Genomic DNA, 19,730 nt, shown 5'->3' with positions numbered 1-19,730 from the left:
AGGGAGGATGAGAGAGAGAATGTGGAGCCGGGGGGAGAGAGATGGGGTGGTGTGTTAGGTTCATTCCTTAGTTTCAACCCACTTTACTTGCTCCCATCCCTGTTAATGTATAACTTATAGCTGATTTGAGGTTTCTACTAAAACCGTGGTTGTAATGTTGTGTGAAACTAGTAATACAACGTTACAGACCTGCCCTGTGTCCCCATTTCTGAGGAAAAGCAACCTCTCTGTCCAGCTCTCATGCAGACTTTTCAATTTCTCAGTGCACACAGCATGGCTCCAAACCCTGTCTTCCTGGGATTGAGGAGGTCTTTCTCTTTGACTGCACGTGTGTCAGTGTAGACAACTACAGGTTCAGGAATGCTAAAACCATGCTGACACTGAAGACAGGAGCAGCTTGGGCTCTCTCCACTCCCAAGGAGGGAAGAGCAGCTGCCAGGCCCAAGGTGCAGCCTGGTATCTCACCAGGCCTTAGGTGACCAGAGATCTGTCTTAAAGGGAGAGGCGATATTAATCAGGCTCTCACTTGGATAAGGAAGTGTAAGAGGAATTTTCCTTGGTAGTGGGAGCTGAAACTAAAAGGATGTGGATGCTGTTCAAAGTTTGGGTTAACAAAATGTAACACACTGTCAAGATTGTGGCTCCATGGTCATTCCTGTAGGGTGAGAGCCCACGGTCTGTCCATGGTGAGGTTCCTGTACTGCCCTGAAATCCGGCCTAGCTTGCAGTGCTCATGTACAGGGTTTCCCCGTGTGCCTGCAGCCTGGGTTCCTGGTTTTCCCAGACAGTGACATCCTTCACCTCCATGTGCATAACTCCAGGAACTTTCCTCTTTAGTCCTGCTCATTCTCTGTTGTACCCAGGTGAGCCTGACCATAGCAGAGCTCTACACGCGTGTGTTAAAGCATACTTTTCATCTCTACCTAATGCTACTCCTTAAGACCCAACTCCTGTCTGTTGGAGATTGAGCCCATGGCTGCTGCTCTGAAAGGGCAGCAGCAGTGAGCTGTGTGCATGGCCAGCGGTTATTTAATATCTGCAGCGTCACCGTCCAAAAACTTCATTCTGAGTTACTGTTGGTGACAGATCAAATCAAAGTTAAAACAACCCGCATCCTATTTGCGGTGTGGTCGTACTTTGCCAGAAGCTGACCAGAGAGCACTGGTTCGCTCCAGAAGTCAGCTGAGGTGACAGAACATTGTTGGAGGCAAAACTTGGGTTTTGCAAAAGTAAAAGTTGCTTAGTATTAATATTTACTCCCCTTGATTCTTTGTTATTCTGGGGCCAGAAACCTATGGCTTCAGGCAAAGTAACACCTGTTTCTTAACAGAGGGCCCTGGGTCTGTGGGGTAGGAGTAAGGTAAAGGATTTATTGCTAGTGCTCCCTTCTCTGGCCAGTTAACCAGGAGCCCTTGTCTGCCTAGTTACCTCTTTGTGAACTAGAGAGGAAAGAAAGGAAAATACTTAAATTTTTGTACACAGGCAAATTTGCACATACACATATACATTGATACAAATACATTCTAGCCCAGCAATCAGTCTCAATGCCACAAGTGTTCATGCATGCTTGCATGTATACACATATACTTACATAGGTACATATGAACAGACAGACATATACCTTTGGATGTAGGGAGGGATGGTGTGATAGAAGGATGGAGGGATGGATGGAGGGAGTGTTGGAAGGTTAGAGGGATGGAGGGATGGATGGATGGATAGAGGGATAGAGGGATGGAGGGATGGAAGGATGGAGGGATGGATGGAGGGAGTGTTGGAAGGTTAGAGGGATGGAGGGATGGAAGGATGGATGGATGGATAGAGGGATAGAGGGATGGAGGGATGGATGGATGGAGCAAAGCTTCCCAGTGCAACCCCACCATCTTTATTTCTGTTCTCTAGCATTTTCATAGATAAATGTTGCACAGAATGGGAGTGACAGAAGGATGTAGATAAGGAGTTGCAAGCAGCTCTGTCCCGTAAGAGCTGTATAAACCCAAAGCACCTCTTCCCCAGGGGCCTGCATCGCCATATTGCACACCAGGGGCTTCACTGCCAACATGAACTAGAATGGTTTTCCTGGATCACAGATTTCTCCCAAGTCTATTTGTCGTCTGTTTGGTTGGGGTATGAAAGCTCACTGTATTTCTTATTATACAGCCTTTACTAAATATTATGAATTAGGAATTGGAACATTTCTATTCTTGATTATGTATCCCCAGGAAACCAACTAAAACCACCTCTTAAAACTTTCTTCCTAAGATCAAATCAGGAATTCAATAAAATCATTATTCATCTGAACAGTATTGATTCATGAAGTCATCTTTAGGTTGATCTGCAGGAAATCTGCTCAATGGGGTGGGTTAAAGCCCAAGGATTATTACACTAATTCCATAATGAGAGGAAAGGCACAGCACTTGCCAAAAGCAATCCCGAGATGAAGTCTCTTTGAGGCCTTGCATCTCACAGCTCAGCCATCTTAGTTCAAGCAGAGAGTGAGGCCTCCTCCAGGAAGGCCACCTGCTAGCCTTAGTGTTTCCTAAATGGCTCCTGACAGGACTTTACAGTTTATTCCTTGCTTCCCATCCATTCCTCTTGCTTTCTTACATGAACTTTCCTCATTTTCAGGTAGGATACCTAGGAATTGGACAGATTGCTTGGGATACGTCTATCTCTGAACAAATACCTCCAAGATCCAACTTGATAACCCTTATCTGGCATTCTAAGTAACTGAAAGTTTCTACCCTGAAGTAGAAGTTTCCTGTCTCCTCCTGCTCGGACTCTTAGTATGGTCTTTGAGAGAGGTCAATTCTGAGAGGTTGTTTCATGACCCCTCACAGAGAATTTGTTTCCAGTTAAGGTTTTTACAGGCAGGCAGGCAGGATGGGATGTTGTGATGAGAGATGCCCAACGTACAGGGAGGAAGGTGGCTGGAGAGAGAGGCCCAACGTACAGGGAGGAAGGCAGTTGGTGACAATGTTCTATGTCAACTACTCTTCTCACAATTATGTGGGGTCTTCCACAGGTAGAGATTAGACACTTGGAGTCTAACTATGCTTGGCTTACCATGGAGGCATCTACTAAGGAGAGGTGAAAATCCCTATGGGAAGAACTGCCCCATATTAAAAGAGTGCTTCCCAATTTTGATAGGTAAATGCCCTCTTTATTCTGACATTCCTAAATGATCCCCCCAAAAGACACATATCCTTCTATATAAATCCTGGCATCTCGTGGTAGAATGTTTTCCCTTAGATTGACATTGGGACCCTCCCAATGGGGACCTCAGTGCAGATACAGATCTCATTTTCCTTGTCTGAATTCAAAGGAATCAAAATGGATTAAGTATCTTTCACTGAAAATTCTGACCAATCATGTCTCGAAAATTGAATAGAAGAACCAACTGTCTATCCAGCAACAAAATATATAATGTTAATTTTGGACCATGACCCCCTAAGCAGGCTGCAGCCTTCCTTACTTCAGCAGGAACAGGCCAGAGAGGCTGCTGGGCAAGAAAAGGTCTAACACTCTTGTGTCCATGGGGCAGAGTGGCTGGACAACTGTCCTCGGTGGACCATCACCTGTGTCCACCATGTGTCAGAACTAATGGCGCAAGTGACTTCCTTACGTGCTCCAGCCCAGTGCACTTTATTTAGCTTTAGTAGGACTGAGAAAGGAGAGACATACAATGGTAATGGCAACTGCAGGCCTCAGCCCCCGTGAACAGTGCCCATTAGGGTAAGAAGGGTAACCTTTTTGGAAAGATACAGAAGGCTCAGCAGAGCGTATGCTTTCCTCCTGCCCTGGTGGTCAGAGCTGGTTCAAACAAGAGTTGAGGGATGAGGTGGGGTAACTACTGCGAAGCAAGGGATACTTCACCACAAACACAGCGGACTTGGTGACAGAGGACTTGAAAGTGTGACGTCATGCTGAGAGCCTATGACCAGGCACGCTTGCAGTGTACGGGTCAGGCCACTAGGAAGTGGAGTAGTCTTCAGATGGGGGGTGAGGATTATAGGAAAGACGGAAGAGAAGACTGAGAGACAGAGGTCGAGGTGGAGAGGGCTGTCCAGTCAGTGCTGCTGCAGCCTTGAGCTTCTCAGAGGCTTTAGAGTATGGTGGGAAGCAAACTCCCAAGCCAGCAGAGACAGTGGCTGACGTACATTCAATACCTGTACCCATCTGGAGGCCTCCCTCCCCCTCACTCCTCCTTCCTCCAAGGCTAATAGAACATTGAGCTCCTCGACATGAACTTCAAGTGGAAACCCTGTCCTCCTGTGGTCAGTAGAGCAGGCAATCTGCCAGTAGACCCTGACCTGACTGGACTACGCCTGACAGGCAGGCTTTCACAGAAGCAGGCAGACTGGCTCCCCACAAGGCAGAAAAGGCACAAAGCTGCTGCTGGTACAGCCTCCTGAAGCCAGAAAGAAGCTCGACCCGCACCAGGCATGATGGTGAGAATGAGTTGTCCTCTTGGTTTCTGACAATATATTCTCAACCACTAATCCCTGTCCCATCCCTTTACAACTCTATGGCCTTCTGGATCTCACAACGGAGGAGGTACCACTTGGAAAAGATTGTTTTAGCTCCGAGATCCAACCCAGGCTGATACCAGGACACTAAGCAAATCATGGCTTCCTACTTCTCTGTCTACACAGCCAGGTGGAGAGGGATTTCAACTAATCCACCCACAACCTATAGACCCCCAGCAGGCCATGTGGTTTCCTATCCTGTGGCATGCTTTAGAGGTATAGCCCAGTGGCCCCAGCCCCACCAGAGAAGAGAAGACTTACAGGTCTAGGTACTCAGAGAAGTTGAACCCTTCACTCACATTCCGTCCAGAGTAGAGCAAAGTCCCCATCAAATGGTGTCTTACCAGTGTTTCTATTACCGCACAAAATATCACGACCAAGAAGCAAGTTGGGCAGGAAAGGGTTTATTCAGCTTACACTTCCACATGGCTGTTCATCACCAAAGGAAGTCAAGACAGGAATTGACACAGGGCAGGAACCTGGAGGCAGAAGCTGATGCAGAGGCCATGGAGGAGTGGTGCATGGCTGACTTCCTTCCCCTTACTTGCTCAGCTTGCTTTCTTATAGAACCTTACAATACCAGCCCAGGGATGGCACCAGCTGCGATCTGCCCTTCAACATTTTTATTACTAACTGAGAAAACGCCTTGCAGCTGGATCTCATGCAGGCATTTCCTCAAGGGAGGCTCCTCTCTCTGGGATAACTCCAGCTTGTGTCAAGTTGACACACAGAACCAGCCAGTACAACTGATCCCTTGTCAACTTGAGAAACACATCACCATTAAGCCTCATCCCTTTCTTTCTTACTCATCCCCAAGACCTAAATAATTTTAAAAGACCCACAGGCTTTACAGATTAAAATGCCAATCCCTTTAAAGTATCCAATATCTAATAAAATTCAAAGCCTCTTAACTGTGGGGTACTTTCTTCAAGAGGGAAAAATATGGGCTGGAGAGATGGCTCAATGGTTTAGAGTATTGACTGTTCTTCCAGAGGTCCTGAGTTCAATTCCCAGCAACCACATGGTGACTCACAATCATCTGTAATGAGATCTGATGCCCTCTTCCGGTGTATCTGACGACAGCTACAGTGTACTTATATATAATAAAGTAAGTAAGTAAGTAAGTAAATACATACATACATACATACATACATACATATATACATACATACATACATACATAAATGAAAGAGGGAAAAATATCAGGGCACGGTCACAATGAAAAGAAAAATCAAACTCTGACTGCCCAATGTCTGGGATCCACTCACGATCTTCTGGGCTCCTCCAAGGGCTTGGGTCACTTCACCAGCCCTGCCCTTTGTAGCACACACCTTGTCTTGTAGGCTCCAGATGCCTGTAGTCCACTGTTGCTGCTGTTCTTGGTGCTCATCTCATGGCACTGGCATCTCCAAAACACTGCTGTCTTCTGCTGCAACTGCACTGCACTTTCACAAATAGCCTCTCACAGGCTCCTTTCAGGGTGCTAAGCCTCAACTTCTCTTCAATCCTGGGCCTTGAATTGCCACTGAGGCTGCACCTTCACCAACGGCCTCTCCTGCACTCTTGCAGTATCAAGCTTCAGCTGCTACCTTCATGTCTGAAACCTAGTAACCCTGGGTGACTCTTACACATTACCAAGTCTGGCGGACATGAGGAACGACCATGCGTATGGAACACAGCTTCCCTGTGCTCTCAGGAAACACTTCCCTGATTTCACCTCAGTGGCGCTCATCTCTTCTAAATCACTGCAAATTTCTTAGATCCAGCAAGCCAGCATCAGTCATCCCAGTACTGCAAAGGATCCCAGTAATGCAAAGGTTTTGCTTCAGTAGTTTTGATATCTTGTTCATTACAGCTGATTCTACAGACCCAGCTAACCAAAACCACAAAACCGTTTGCACTGTTCTCAACATTATCTTCCAAGCTCCTACAGAACACCCCACAGAGCTCTTAACACCCAATGGCTCTTCTATCCCAAAGTTCCAGAGTCCTTCCACAGTCCTCAAAAAAACATGGTCAGCCTGTCACAGGGATACCCCACTCCCAGTACCAATTTGTCTTAGTCAGGGTTCCTATTCCTGTACAAAGCATCATGACCAAGAAGCAAGTTTGGGATGAAGGGGTCTATTCAGCTTACACTTCCACATGGCTGTCCATCAGGAAAGGAAGTCAGGACTGGAACTCACACAGGGCAGGACCTTGGGGATAGGAGCTGATGCAGAGGCCATGAAGAAGTGCTATTTATTGACTCGCTTCCCCTGTTTGTTCAGCTTGCTTTCTTTTAGATCCCAGAAAGTCCAGGGAAGGCCCCAGCCACAATGGGCCCTCCAACCCTTGATCACTAATTGAGAAAATGCCTTACACCTGGATCTCATGGAGGCATTTCCTCAAGGGAGACTCCTTTCTCTGTGATAACTCCAGCTTCCATCAGGTTGACACACAGAACCAGACAGTAGAGATGGTCTTATGAGTGACTGCAGCACTCTCACGGAAGAACCACCCGGGGATTCCGGAACCAAATCTGTGCATCACAGAGCTGTTCCCAGCTGACAGGCACAGGGGATCTGTGGACCCAGCCTCACTTTTCCCTTGAACTTGGAATGTGCCATCAACACCTGCTCTCCCTGACTCGCTGTCTTGGGATTTAGAATATGTGGGGAGACAACTCTAGTTCTCCCAGCGAAAGGCTTCAAAAGACTAGGTCTTGAGCCTCAGGCTTTTTTGCAAAGCCTTGGGATTAAACATCATTTAGGAAGCTATAGGGAATCTCTGGATCCATGGCTTACACCAAGACTTGGTAGATTGAGGAGCTGGGAGAATTCAAAGAATGCCAAGTCTACAAAGAAGGGGGATCCTGGGAAAAGCGACACGTAGCATTGTTCTTATGAACACACACCTTCCCTTGACAAACATAACAGGAGGTCAGTCTTGTACGAGTGAGCATATAGCTAGGGGTGGAAGCATACGACCCCTCCAGGTCCCATGTTATATCAGGTACACAGTATGGGGTCTCCGTCTTCCACCTGCAGCAGTCAACAATCCACTCAGAGGTCCCATGGTTACCTACAAGCTGAAGCCAAACGTCAGTGCCCATCTGGATGAGCTGAGCTACACGTGACATGCCTGGGGAAGAACCTAGAATGTACCTTCCCCTCATGGTGGTTCATGGCTAGGCATCCAGTCTGCATCCACTGCAGCATCACCCAGTCACCTCCTCTTGTTTCCCCATCAAGGCTGAGGGACTGTGATGACCACAACTGCTCTGCTCTCTGGAAGAGGCTCCCCTGGGTTAGTGTCTGGCAGCACGTTAGCTGGGCTGCAGTTAAAAGAATAGGACATGGGTGCCGGTCTACGAGAAGTGCTGGGGTATTTGAGTTTTGTACATCCACTTCTGTTGCCCCAGAGGAAGGCCAATACAGCACGGGACATGGACCCCTCTGTAATCTCACGACATAGGACCAGATGTCCTCCTTGCCCCTTCCTCTCCTGGTGTCTCTTGCTTCCCCTCTAGGATCTCTCTTATCTAATGCTTCTTTTTCTGTTCCACAGTCATGGTAATTTTAAACTATTTGAGAAATCTCTAGTAATAAGGACCTATTCATATAATCAAAGCTTTAAATCTTTGAAGTTTCTTTTCCAAGATCCGAGGTTTGACCACACAACAAAAGCAAAATTCACTAGCAACTCTCATCAATTAAAAAAATAGGCTTGGGAAACAGCCCAGGGCCGCATGATCCTGGTAAGTGTTAGATGTCCAGTCAGGCTAAATACAGGTCAGGAGAAAGGTGGAGATATTTTTTTGGACTGCACTATTTGGTTTAAAAGAAGACACCAACCAAGCAGTCACACCTGGGAACAATAAGATCAGTTTTATTCAGTGGGCCGAAAAGACAGGTACAGGTTTTGTTTTCCCTGAGGGAGAAGACCAAAACAAGATTACTGAGGTCCCTGACGAGAGTAGCAAGTCTTTAGTCAGTGTGTGTCTGGGCAGTTAAGGGTTTTCTTACAAAAGAAAGCCACACTTCAATGCAGAAAGCTTGTCAGTATAGCTGGCTTATCCTAGTTACCAGGTCTCAAACTGCTGGAAACATCAATGGGCCACCTGACTACAAACCAAGGACAATCTTTCATACAAGGTCTGGAGTTTTGCATGCTCTCCAGGAAAACTCCTTAGGGGGCATGTGAGGCACTGCACAACATTGCCACTGGCTTTCCCCATCATGACATAGCAGGGACTACACTGACCTAAATCACAGTCACCGCCTGAGGAGGGTATGTGTTGCTCTCGGGAAGAGCAAGTATGGGGGAGCTGGCACTGCTACTTGGTGCCAATTCAGTAGTGTGGACAAAGAAAGGGACACCCTTCTCTGTCCTTGTGCCTCACCACCTACAGCGAGCTTGAGACTTGACTCTGGTGTGACCAGAGCAGGAGCGCTGCCCCTGACACTCACTCGCTACAGCACTCTGGAGTTCAGGCCCCAGACCTTGCCTGGGAGCACAGTAGAGCTGGGCCTGGATGTATGGGTTGTGTACAAGCCCCAAGGGTCCTCTTGTCTGCTAGGCGAGGGTGAGATCCCTCTTCATTCATTCATCACGTGATACCAGTGGCAGGCAGGAGAGCTGGCCCTGTGGTCATCTGTAACAGAACTGGCCATGTCCCTCACTAGCTGCAAAACTCCAAAGACTGTGACCGACACCCTACCTGAACAGCAGGTTAGAGCTGGCCCTGCTTGCAAGGAATGCTGGTCAACATCTATCTACAAAGGCCACTGAAGCACTCTGCTGCCTGTTAAACAAGTAAATATCCATCTCTGAACCGCTGAACTGGGAGAGGCTGATCTCATTTTCAAGAGAATGCAAAGGTCCCAGTGGCCCAAAGTAGAGACAGCCACTGTGGCTTATGCCGTGTTGTACTTGCTCCATTTCTTGCTCTGACATTACTGTGATGGAAGATTGAGGGTCCCCCATAGGAGGCTGTGGGCTGTCTGTAGTTCTGTCCCTACAGAAGAGAGAGCTGTGGTTGGCGACCTGTGGGATTCCCTCACAGCTGTCTGTTTAGTTGTTGGGTGAGATCAGCTGCACCTAGTGTGGGAGCTTTCAGTCGTCCCTCAGCAGCGGTATGCACCAGAGCAAAGCAACCCTAGCCTTGTGGCCAGCAATTCTGCACAGAACCAACTCGGGAGTCCATGTGCTCTTCCCATCGGCAAGGGTACATTTGGCACTGTCAATCTTGCCTGCCAAAGACAAACACAAGCTGTGCTGGCCATAAAAACTGTAGAGATAACCAAGAAGCACATCAGGAGAACACTGTCAGAAATGACACCTCGGACACTTCACCATGCTGACTCCATCAGGCTCTTGAAGGTTCTAGTAACAACATCAAAGCAAGTCTATCTAGCTACAGAGTGAGCTCCAGGAGGAAACTTGTTTGACCTGATAATGGAGGATGGCCTGCTGCAGGAAGGAGAGGCAAAGGAAATTTTGGGCAGATAGCCACAAAGTACTGCCCCAAATTTGACATTGTTTGAGACGCTAAACTTCAAAACATTATACAAGATGCAGACAGAAAAACCAAGCTGATGCTTTGGCTGCTCCACCAAGCTCAGACCTAGCATCGCCCCTAAATGGCAGTGAGGAACCAAGGGCTTTGGTACCCCAGAGATTGTACTAGAGGGGCCACGTGGTGGGATAAAGGCAGATGTGTGGGGTCTGTGCTTGCTTTTCTATTTTACCACACTGGGTGCCACCAGTTCAGAGGAAGCCACATGAACGGTATCAGGAAAAAGATTGCCAGGGGACCTGTCATATTCTAAGTTGTATCTCTGAGCACATTGAAACCTAATTATCCAGGTCCTCACAGTGTCTTGAGAGATGAGGCCCTGCACTCACGACACTGAGGGACACCCATGGGTCAGGAAAGGTGAAGTAAATATCCCAACTGTGGTCTCTCTATATTACAACAGTGTAGACATGCTCTGAGGAATGCTGTCTAATGCCAATGAGATGGTTGAACCCCTCCAAAAAAAAAAAGACATTGGCGGAATGATGGGTGCATATTTGATTTTAAAAGAACAGGTATGCATGGAGGTTGAGCATGGATCTACCACTTCAGCCAAGCCTGGATTCCATGCACTATGCCCCTCCTTTCACCAGCACTTGCCTGTATCTCTGGATATTAGCCCAAAAGCTCGAATTACCCAGGATATAATCCACAGACCACATGAAGCTCAAGAAGGAGGACGACCAAAGTGCAGATGCTTCAGTCCTTCTTAAAAGGGGGAAAATATTCATAGGAGATACGGAAACAAAGTTTGGAGCAGAGACTAGAGGAATAGATACTCAGAGCCTACCCACCCTGGGATCCAGCTCATATACATACAGCCACCAAACCCACACAGCATTGCTGATACCAAGAAGTGCATGCTGACAGGAGCCTGATAAAAGCTGTCACCTGAGAGGCTTTGCCAGAGCCTGACAAAAAGATGCGGATGCTCAAAGCCAACCACTGAACAGAGAACAGGGTTCCCATTGGAGGAGTTACAAAAAGGTTTGAAGGAGCTGAAGGGGTTTGCAACCCCATAAGAACGACAATACCAACCAAACAGACCTCCCAGGGACTAAACCATTACCCAAATGGACAGAGCCATGGCTCCAGTTGCATATGTAGCCAAGCAGGGCCTTGTTAGGCACCACTGGGCAGCCCTGCCAAGGTTGGACCCCGTCCCCAGTGTAGGGGAATGTCAGGGCAGGGAGGCATGAAGGGGTGGGTGGTTGGGGAGGAGGAACACCCTCATAGAAGCAAGGAGAGGGGGGATGGGATAGGGGAGTTATGGATGGGAAACTGGGAAAGGGGATAACATTTGAAATAAAAATAAAAAAGTTAATGTGTGTTCATGTTTAAATTTTTAAATAAAAAAAAAAAAGCATAAAGAGGCAGGAAGCAGACCCAACGAAAGTGTCAACAAGTATGGGCTGGTGCATCACAACCTTGACAGTGGTCACTACCCAATGCTACACCATCAGCCTCTCCCAGGTTCTAGTAACAGCAAGTTGGGTCCATCTTGTTGCTCAGTGTGCCCCAGGAGGACACTTCTTTAACATGATAATGGAGGGTGTCCACTGTAGGAGGAAGAGGCAAAGAAAACATTCAGGCAGACAGTGTCAGCCATGAAGTACTGCCACAGCCTTGACATTGTCCATGGAGACAGGAAACCCCAGTTTCCTCAGAGAGGCGGAGGGTAATGTGAAGGATGTAATAGATTTGCCCGGGCCATGGAGTGCAGACCGAGCAGCTTCCTGCAAGAGCAGAGTGAGACCAAGGGCTTTTCTGCCCCAGAAGTTGCCTTATTGGACCATGTGATGGCAAGGGGGCAGACATGTACAGTCTGGACAACAGTCTGGACAGCTACTCCATTCCGACATCAGTGGGTCCTACTCATCAGGAAGCACCAGGAAAGAGATCATGGAAATAGATTGCGGGACCTATGACATTCCAACTCATGTCTCTGAGCAACTTGAAAAACATGAGATCATCCCAGTTCCCCCAGAGACGTGAAGTTCTCCATTGAAGACATTAAGAGACATCCATGAGACATTAAATGTGGAGGAAGTATTTCAACTCTGACCTATCTGGATTGAGACTATAGACATGCTCTGATGCATGGCTTTAAATTTCAACGAGATCTTGGAATCCCTGCAAAATATTGTGGCAAAATGAAGGGTACATATTTGACTTTAAAAGAATGGGTACAAGAGGGGCATGAACACACACCTAACACTTGAGCCGAGCCTGTGATTCCATATCCTACGCCTCACACAACACCAGCACATTTCTGGTCTTTCACTAAAGAGAAGGGCAGTGAGCCCAAATCTGGCCTTCTGCACATCTGGCCCTCAGGTGTGCACAGACCTTTGCCCGGACACTGTCAGGGCACGAGATGGCAAGAAGTGCCTCCCCGCCTGCCATTGCTTCACAGTGTGCCAAAAAAGAGCTGATTCACTGCCTGCCTGTGCCCTCCATTCAGAAGCTGTGGCTGCCTCATGTGTCTGCAGCAGCACATTGGAAGAGGAAATGTCCATGACTCCTCAGGAAGACTCTGACAAAAAAAAAAAAAAAATCTCATCACCCATTCTGAATGTTAGGTGCTTCAAGAGACTGCGCAAGAGAAGCAGGTCTGGCCTTTCCAGACTCTGTTGCTTCCCAGGACTGCATAGACAAAAACCCACCATATCATGTTTTGAGAATGTGACTTCTCTGCAAGAGGCAGGATGCAGAATGTAATGAAAGGGTAAACAGGAATGGGACGGTACATCACAACCTCAATATTGTTCACTCCACCATCCTACACCATCAGCCGCTTCCGGGTTCTAGTAATATCAGAGCAGGTCCATCCAGTTACTGAGTGTGCTCCAGGAGGACACTGCTTTGACCTTGGAATGGAGGATGATCCACAGCAGGAAGAAGAGGCAAAGAAAACACTCAGGGAGACGGTGTCAGCTATAAAGTACTGCCACACCTTGGCATTCTCCATGGAGACTCAAAACCCTAGCTTTTCCTCAGAGACGCAGAGGGTAACGTGAAGGTAATAGACATTGGCCTTGCCATCAAGAACAGACAAAGCACCTTACTGAAATTGAGATGTGGGACCAAGAGCTTTAATGCCCAATAGGGAGTATTACAGCAGCCATGTGATGGATGGCAAGAAAGCAGATGTGTGCGCTCCGAGTGTGGTACTCTATACCATCACCACTGGTTATCATCCTTCAGAGAAGGACCATGAAACAGATAAAGATCGCCACGGGAAACTGTGACATTCCATCTCAGTTCTGTTGGCAACTTGAAAACCTAATTCACCATATCCTCATAGTTCCCACAGACATGAGGCCTTCCATTGAAGACGCTAAGAGGCACCCATGGGTAAAGGAAGGTGAATTGAATACTGGAAATCAACCTATCCAGATTGAAACAATATAACATGCTCTGAAACATGGGATTTTAAGCCAATGAGGTCCTGAAATCCCAGCCGGAAAAATAAAATGAACGGACGGGTACATTTTTTACTTTAACAAAAAGTTATGTAAGAGGTTTGAGCCCAGATCTTCCTCTTCATCTGGCTGTGACTTTCTGTCCTATGCCACCCCATCCATACCAAACCATCCACTAGCACATCCCTCTACCTCTGATCTTTCCATAAAGAGAAGGGGCAGTGAGCCCAACTTTGGCTTCCTCCACATCTGGCCCTCAGGAGAGCATGGGCCTGTTTCCCTGACACTAACCCACACAGGGTGGCAAGAAGGGCTTCCATGCCTGCTACTGCTTTGCATTTTCCCTTGTGTCTACACCAGTGTATTGGACGAGGAGATCCCCTACCACCTGAGGAAACCTCGAACAAGGACATCTCATCACCCGCTGAGAATTTGGGTGCTTCAAGAGACTGAAAGAGAATCCACGCATGCCTGTCATGACTGTTGCTTCCCGGGCACTCCAGAAACAGACCCACCATATTTCTCAACTTAGAAAGAGCCTCCACTGAAAGAGGCAGGAACCAGACCCAATAAAAGTGTAAACAAGCATGGGATGTCACATCACATTCTCGACATTGGTCACGACAGCATCAGCCTCTTTGAGTCAAAGGGAGTGGAGCCTATCTAGTTACTGAGTGTGCCAAAGAAGTTGACCTGAAAATGGGGGATGACCTGCTACAGGTAGAGGTAGAGAAAATATTCAGGCAGGCAGTGTCAGCCATAAAGCACTGCCACAACCTTGACATTGTCCATCAAGACAGGAAACCCCAGTTTTTCCTCAGAGACGCAGAGGGTCATGTGAAGGTAATAGACTTTGCCCTGGCCATCAAGTGTACAACCAACACCTTACTGAAACGAGAGTGTGTGAAAAGGGGGGTTGTTTTTGTGGCCATATGATGGCCGAGAGGCAGATGTGTGAGTTGGGGTGTGCTACTCTATCACCACTGGGTAGTACCCTTTCAGAAGAAGCACCAAGAAAGACATTGAGGAAAAAATTGCCATGGGGACCTGTGACATCCAAGCTCATGTCTCTCCACAACCTGAAAACCTAATTCACCATATTCTCCCAGTTCCTCCAGAGATGAGGGCCCTCCACTGAAGACATTAAGTGACATCCAAGGGTTGTTAACTGTAAAGGAAATATCCCAAGTGTGCCTTATTCTCAATCAAACAATATAGACATGCTCAGAGACAAGGCATTCAATGTCAACAATTTCTTGGAATCCCTGCAAAAAGGTATGATGAACCAATGGGTACACATTTGATTGTGAAAGGAAGCATACACACGAGATTAAGTGCAGATCTTTTACTTCATCCAAGCCTGTGCTTGTGTGCCCTATGCCACCCCATCACCAGCTCATCCATCTATCTCTGTTCTTCCAATAAGAGGAGGGACAGTGAGCCCAACTTTGGCCATCTCCACATCTGGCCCTCAGGAGAGCCTGGGCCTGTTCCCCTGGCACTATCAGGACACAAGATGGCAAGAAGGGCTTCCATGCCTGCCATTGCTTTACATTCTCCCAAGAAGAAGAGCCAATTTCCTGCCTGTGCCCTCCATTCAGGAGCTGTGGCTGCCCCATGTGTCAGCAGCAGCACATCGAAGAGGAAATGCCTGTGCTACCTGAAGAATTCTCTGACAAGGCAATCTCATCATGTCCTCTAAGGATTAGGTGCTTCAAGTCACTGTGTTAGAGAATCACAGCTTCCCTATTAAAGCTGTGTTGCTTCCGGAGGGAGGGCACCAAAGACAAAGCCCCCATCTATCTTACAAGAAAGTAGATCCTCTGAAAGAGGAAGGACCCAGAACCCATTAAAAGGTAAACAATATGGCATGGGACATCACATCACTGATGTCGTGCACTACACCATTTTAACTTCATTACCTCATCCAGGTTGTAGTAACATCAAAGCAGGTCCATCTACTCACTAAGTGTGCTCCAGGGGGAAACTTCTCTGACCTGACAATGGAGGACGGCCCACCCCAAGATGAAGAGGCAAAGAAAATAGTCAGGCGGATAGAATCGGCAATAACGTAATGCCACAGCCTTGACCTTGTCCATCGAGACAGGAAACCCCAGCTTTTCCTCAGAGTGGCAGAGGGTCATGTGAAGGTGATAGACTTTGGCATGGCCATCAAGTACAATCCTGGGCCTTACTGAAATGGCAGTGTGGGACCCAGAGCTGGCATTAGTAGGCCTTAGGATGGCACGGAGACACGTGGGTGCAGTCCTCACACGGGGTACTGTCCCTTCAGAAGAAGAACCAGGGAAGAGATCAAGGACTTAGATTGCCACTAGGACCTGTGACAGTCCAGCTCATGCCTCTGAGCAACCTGAAAACCCACATCACAACATCTCATTTCCTCCAGAAATGAGGCCTCCATGAAAGTCATTGAGAGACAGCCATAGGACAGTAAACGTGGTAGACATATTCCAAATGTGACTTATTCAGATTGCAACATTATACACATGCTGCCATGCATGGCTTTAAATTTCAAAGAGATCTTCTAATCCCTGTAAATAATGTGGCAGAATGATGGGTACTTATTTGCTTTTAAAAGAATGGGTACAAGAGGGGCATAAACACACACCTAACACTTGAGCCGAGCCTGTGATGCCATGTCCTATGCCACCCATATCACCAGCACATCCCTCTGTCTCTGGTCTTCCAAGCAGAGAAGGGCCAGTGAGCTCAAACATGGCTTCCTCCTCATCTGGCCCTCAGGAGTAAATGGGCCATTTCCCTAGCACTGTCAGGACACAAGATGGCAAGAAGTGCCTCCCCGCCTGCCACTGCTTTACTTTTTCCCCAAAGGAAGAGCTGATTTACTGCCTATGCCCTCCCCATGTGTCTGGCGCAGCATAACAGAAGAGGAAATGCCCACGCCACCTGAGGAAGAAGCTAACAAGGAAGTCTCACCACCCCTCAGAATATTGGGTGCCTCAAGAGACTGCATAAGAGAATCAGGGCTTGCCTGTCAAGATTCTGTTGCATCCCGAGGACACCAAAGACAAAAACCCACCATATATCTTCCAACTGTGGCTCCTGTGAAAGAGACAGGAAGCAGAACCAAGGAAAATGTAGACAAGTATGGGAGGGCGCATCACAACCTTGACCTTGGTCACTACACTATCCTACATCATCAGCCTCTTGCAGATTCTAGAAACATAAAAGTGGGTGCATCTAGTTACTGAGTGTGCTCCAGTAGGCAAGTTCTTTGACCATGAATGACGGTCCCTTCAGGAGGGAGATGCAAAGAAAACATTCAGGCAGAATCGCTTCCATGCCTGCCATTGCTTCACATTGTCCCAAGAACAGAGGCATTTACTGCCTGTGCCCTCCATTTAGGAGCTGTGGCTGCCCCGTGCGTCTGCAGCTGGATATCAGAAGAGGAAATGCTCATGGCCACCTGAGACTCTTTATAAGGAAATCTCACCATCCCTGGAGAATATTGGGTGCTTCAAGAGACTGTGTAAGAGAATCAGGACTTGCCTGTCAAGACTCTGTGGCTACACAAGGGCTCTAAAGACAAACACCCACCATTTACCTTCAAAATGTGGCGCCTCTCAAAGAGACAGGAAGCAGACCCAATGAAAGTGTCAACAAGTATGGGCTGGTCAGTACCCCATGCTACACCATCAGCCTCTCCCAGGCTCTAGTAACAGCAAGTCGGGTCCATCTTGTTGCTGAGTGTGCCCCAGGAGGACACTTCTCTGACCTGACAGTGGAGGATGGCCTGCAGGAGGAGGGAGAGGCAATGAAAACAATCAGGCAGACAGTGTCAGCCTTGACATTGTCCGTCGAGGCAGGAAACCCAGCTTTCCCTCGGACATGCAGAAGGTAATGTGGATTATGTAACAAACTTTGTCCTGGACATCGAGTGCAAACCCAGCACCTTACTGCAATGCAGAGTGGGAACAGAGCTTGAATGGCCCAGAGGGCATAATGGGGCAGCCATATGCTGGCGAGGAGGCAGAGGAGTGCATCTGGACTTCCTTGTCCATTTCCTCACCACTAGGTATGGCTCCTTCGGAGGAAGCAGCAGACAGACCTAGATAAAGGGTTGCCAAGGGAACCTGGGACAGTCCAGCTCACTTTCCTGGGCAGCTTGAAGACATGATTCACCATGTCCTCATAGTCCCCCAGGCATGAGGCCCTCCAGTGAGGACACTAAGAGATATCCACGGGGCATGGAAGTGAAGCTAATACCACACAGCGGCCTATCCAGATTAAAGCAATAGAACATGCTCTGAAGCATGGGGCTTTAGGCCAACGAGATCTTGGAATCACAGCTAAAATTTTAATGGGGTTGGGGATTAGCTCAGTGGTAGAACACTTGCCTAGCAAGCGCAAGGCCCTGGGTTATGTAACCAACTCCGGGGGGGGGGGATTTTAATGAACAGACAGATACCTATTTTAGTTTTAAAAAAAAGGTCACAAGGGGCCCGAGCATAGATTTACCAATTCAGCCGAGCCTGAGATTCCATGCCCTATGCAACCCGTAAGGGCACATCACTCTATGCCTGGCCTTTCCCTAAAAAGAAGGGCCAGTGAGCCCAACTTTGGCATCCTCCACATCTGGCCCTCAGGAGAGCATGGGCCTCTTGCCCTGACACTATCAGCACACAAGATGGCAAGAAGGGCTTCCATGCCTGCCATTGCTTCACATTGTCCCAAGAAGAAGAGCCAATTTAGTGCCTGTGCCCTCCATTCAGGAGCTGTAGCTACCCCATGTGTCTGCAGCAGCATATCAGAAGAGAAAAGGCCCTTCCCACCTGAGGAAGACCAAAAAGGAAATCTCATCTCCCCCTCAGAACATTGGGTGCTTCAAGTGATTGCACAAGAGCATCAGGGCTTGCCTGTCAAGACTCTATTGCTTCCCCATGGCTCTGAAGACAAAAACCATTTATCTTCCAAAAGTGGCTAGCTACTCCCATGTCTGCTGTCACCCAAACTGGACTAAACACAGTCAATCACTAATAATGAAATGTAGGACAGACACACTCACAATCTGATAAGGGCATATTCTCAACAAAACATTTTCATCCCCAATGACTTTAAGTTTACCAAATTGATAGAAAATTATCCAATCCAGATGGGGAGACGAAAACACTTTCCAGCCTGTCAGACACTTCAGAGTGTGAGCTGTCCTCACTCTAGGAACAGGACATGGCTGGCCTGACCTCGTGACCTGTCACATTTTCACTCAGTCCTCTATCAGGTGTCTCAGCCACTTACCGCCCCATCGATTCTGTTCTCCATTGGTTTCATTTCTGGGACTCATGACTGCTGTCCTCATCTGCAGAGGATGGTCATGGATTCCCTATGGAACCTGAGTTTGCACAGGACATAGAGGGTCCGGACTCTCCCTATCCCAGAGTCAGCATGAGACGAAGCCCAATGGCACATGTGACCCCTTTCCCTCCCCGCCCTAAAGGACGTGCTGTTCCATTAGCTTCCTGACACACAACTTGCTGACCTCCAGTAGTCGATGGCCTTGGCTATTCTTGATGGCCACTGCATGTCTCAAGGGCAGGCTTTAGTCATTCAGGACAAGGCAATGGCCCATCAGTTCTCCCGTCTCTGCACTTGCTCCAGTGTCCTTCCCTCCTGAGCGCTTTGGCTCTTACCAGAGTTGTAATCTACACGGGGGTATCTCATGCAGTAGGAAGTTCTCAACAAAGGTGGGCTTGCCCTTGTCCATGGTACCTGGGGTTCCCTCACCTTGCATCTAAGGCCTTCCCTCCTCTGCTTCTCCTCTGCAGATGACGGCTCCGTCCTACAGGAGCTGGTGCATGTGGGGTCAGGAAGGACATAGCTCTCTGACGATGAGGGCAGGTGGTCATTACTGCAGAGGATCACATCTCAATACCAACGCTGAACTGGAAACACAGAGTAAAACCCTCCTCCCTGAGCAAGGTATGCAGGAATATGTGAGGCTGTTGTTCACAGGAACAAATGTCCAGGTGGAATATAATGTGATGGTGTGGTGCCCGGCAGAGGGACAAAGATCAAGGCTCTAATGGGCCACCTCAGCATCTCCCTGCGGTCGAGAAGAACACCCAGTGCTGAGCTGCTTGTTTGCTGTATCAGTGTGGAGCGTCTGCCAAGAATGGACATCAGCATCTGTAGACAAGAGAGAGACCAGATTCCTACACGTTTGTTCTGCATGCCTACCCA

The 19,730-nt window shown here is 48.0% G+C and overlaps 1 protein-coding gene and 1 pseudogene across 3 annotated transcripts in view; one reads left to right on the top strand and one right to left on the bottom strand.

Annotated features, from left to right (window-relative positions):
* Window positions 1-19,413, bottom strand: part of Ddx11 (DEAD/H-box helicase 11) — a 104,807-nt gene extending 85,394 nt beyond the window's left edge. The window contains exon 1 of one of the 3 annotated variants that reach the window (XM_063267345.1): window positions 19,275-19,413. The gene's annotated coding sequence lies outside the window, so the exon portion shown is untranslated. Of the gene's footprint in view, window positions 1-17,097; window positions 17,228-19,274 lie in introns of those variants that run through there. The other 2 variants (XM_063267346.1, XM_039084770.2) reach the window with 2 other exon arrangements.
* Window positions 1-19,730, top strand: part of LOC102553550 (uncharacterized) — a 36,071-nt pseudogene that overhangs the window by 13,707 nt on the left and 2,634 nt on the right.

This window comes from Rattus norvegicus, chromosome 9 (genome assembly GCF_036323735.1).
Source record: "Rattus norvegicus strain BN/NHsdMcwi chromosome 9, GRCr8, whole genome shotgun sequence".
Lineage (NCBI taxonomy): Eukaryota > Metazoa > Chordata > Mammalia > Rodentia > Muridae > Rattus > Rattus norvegicus.
This window is presented reverse-complemented; position numbering and strand designations above follow the sequence as displayed.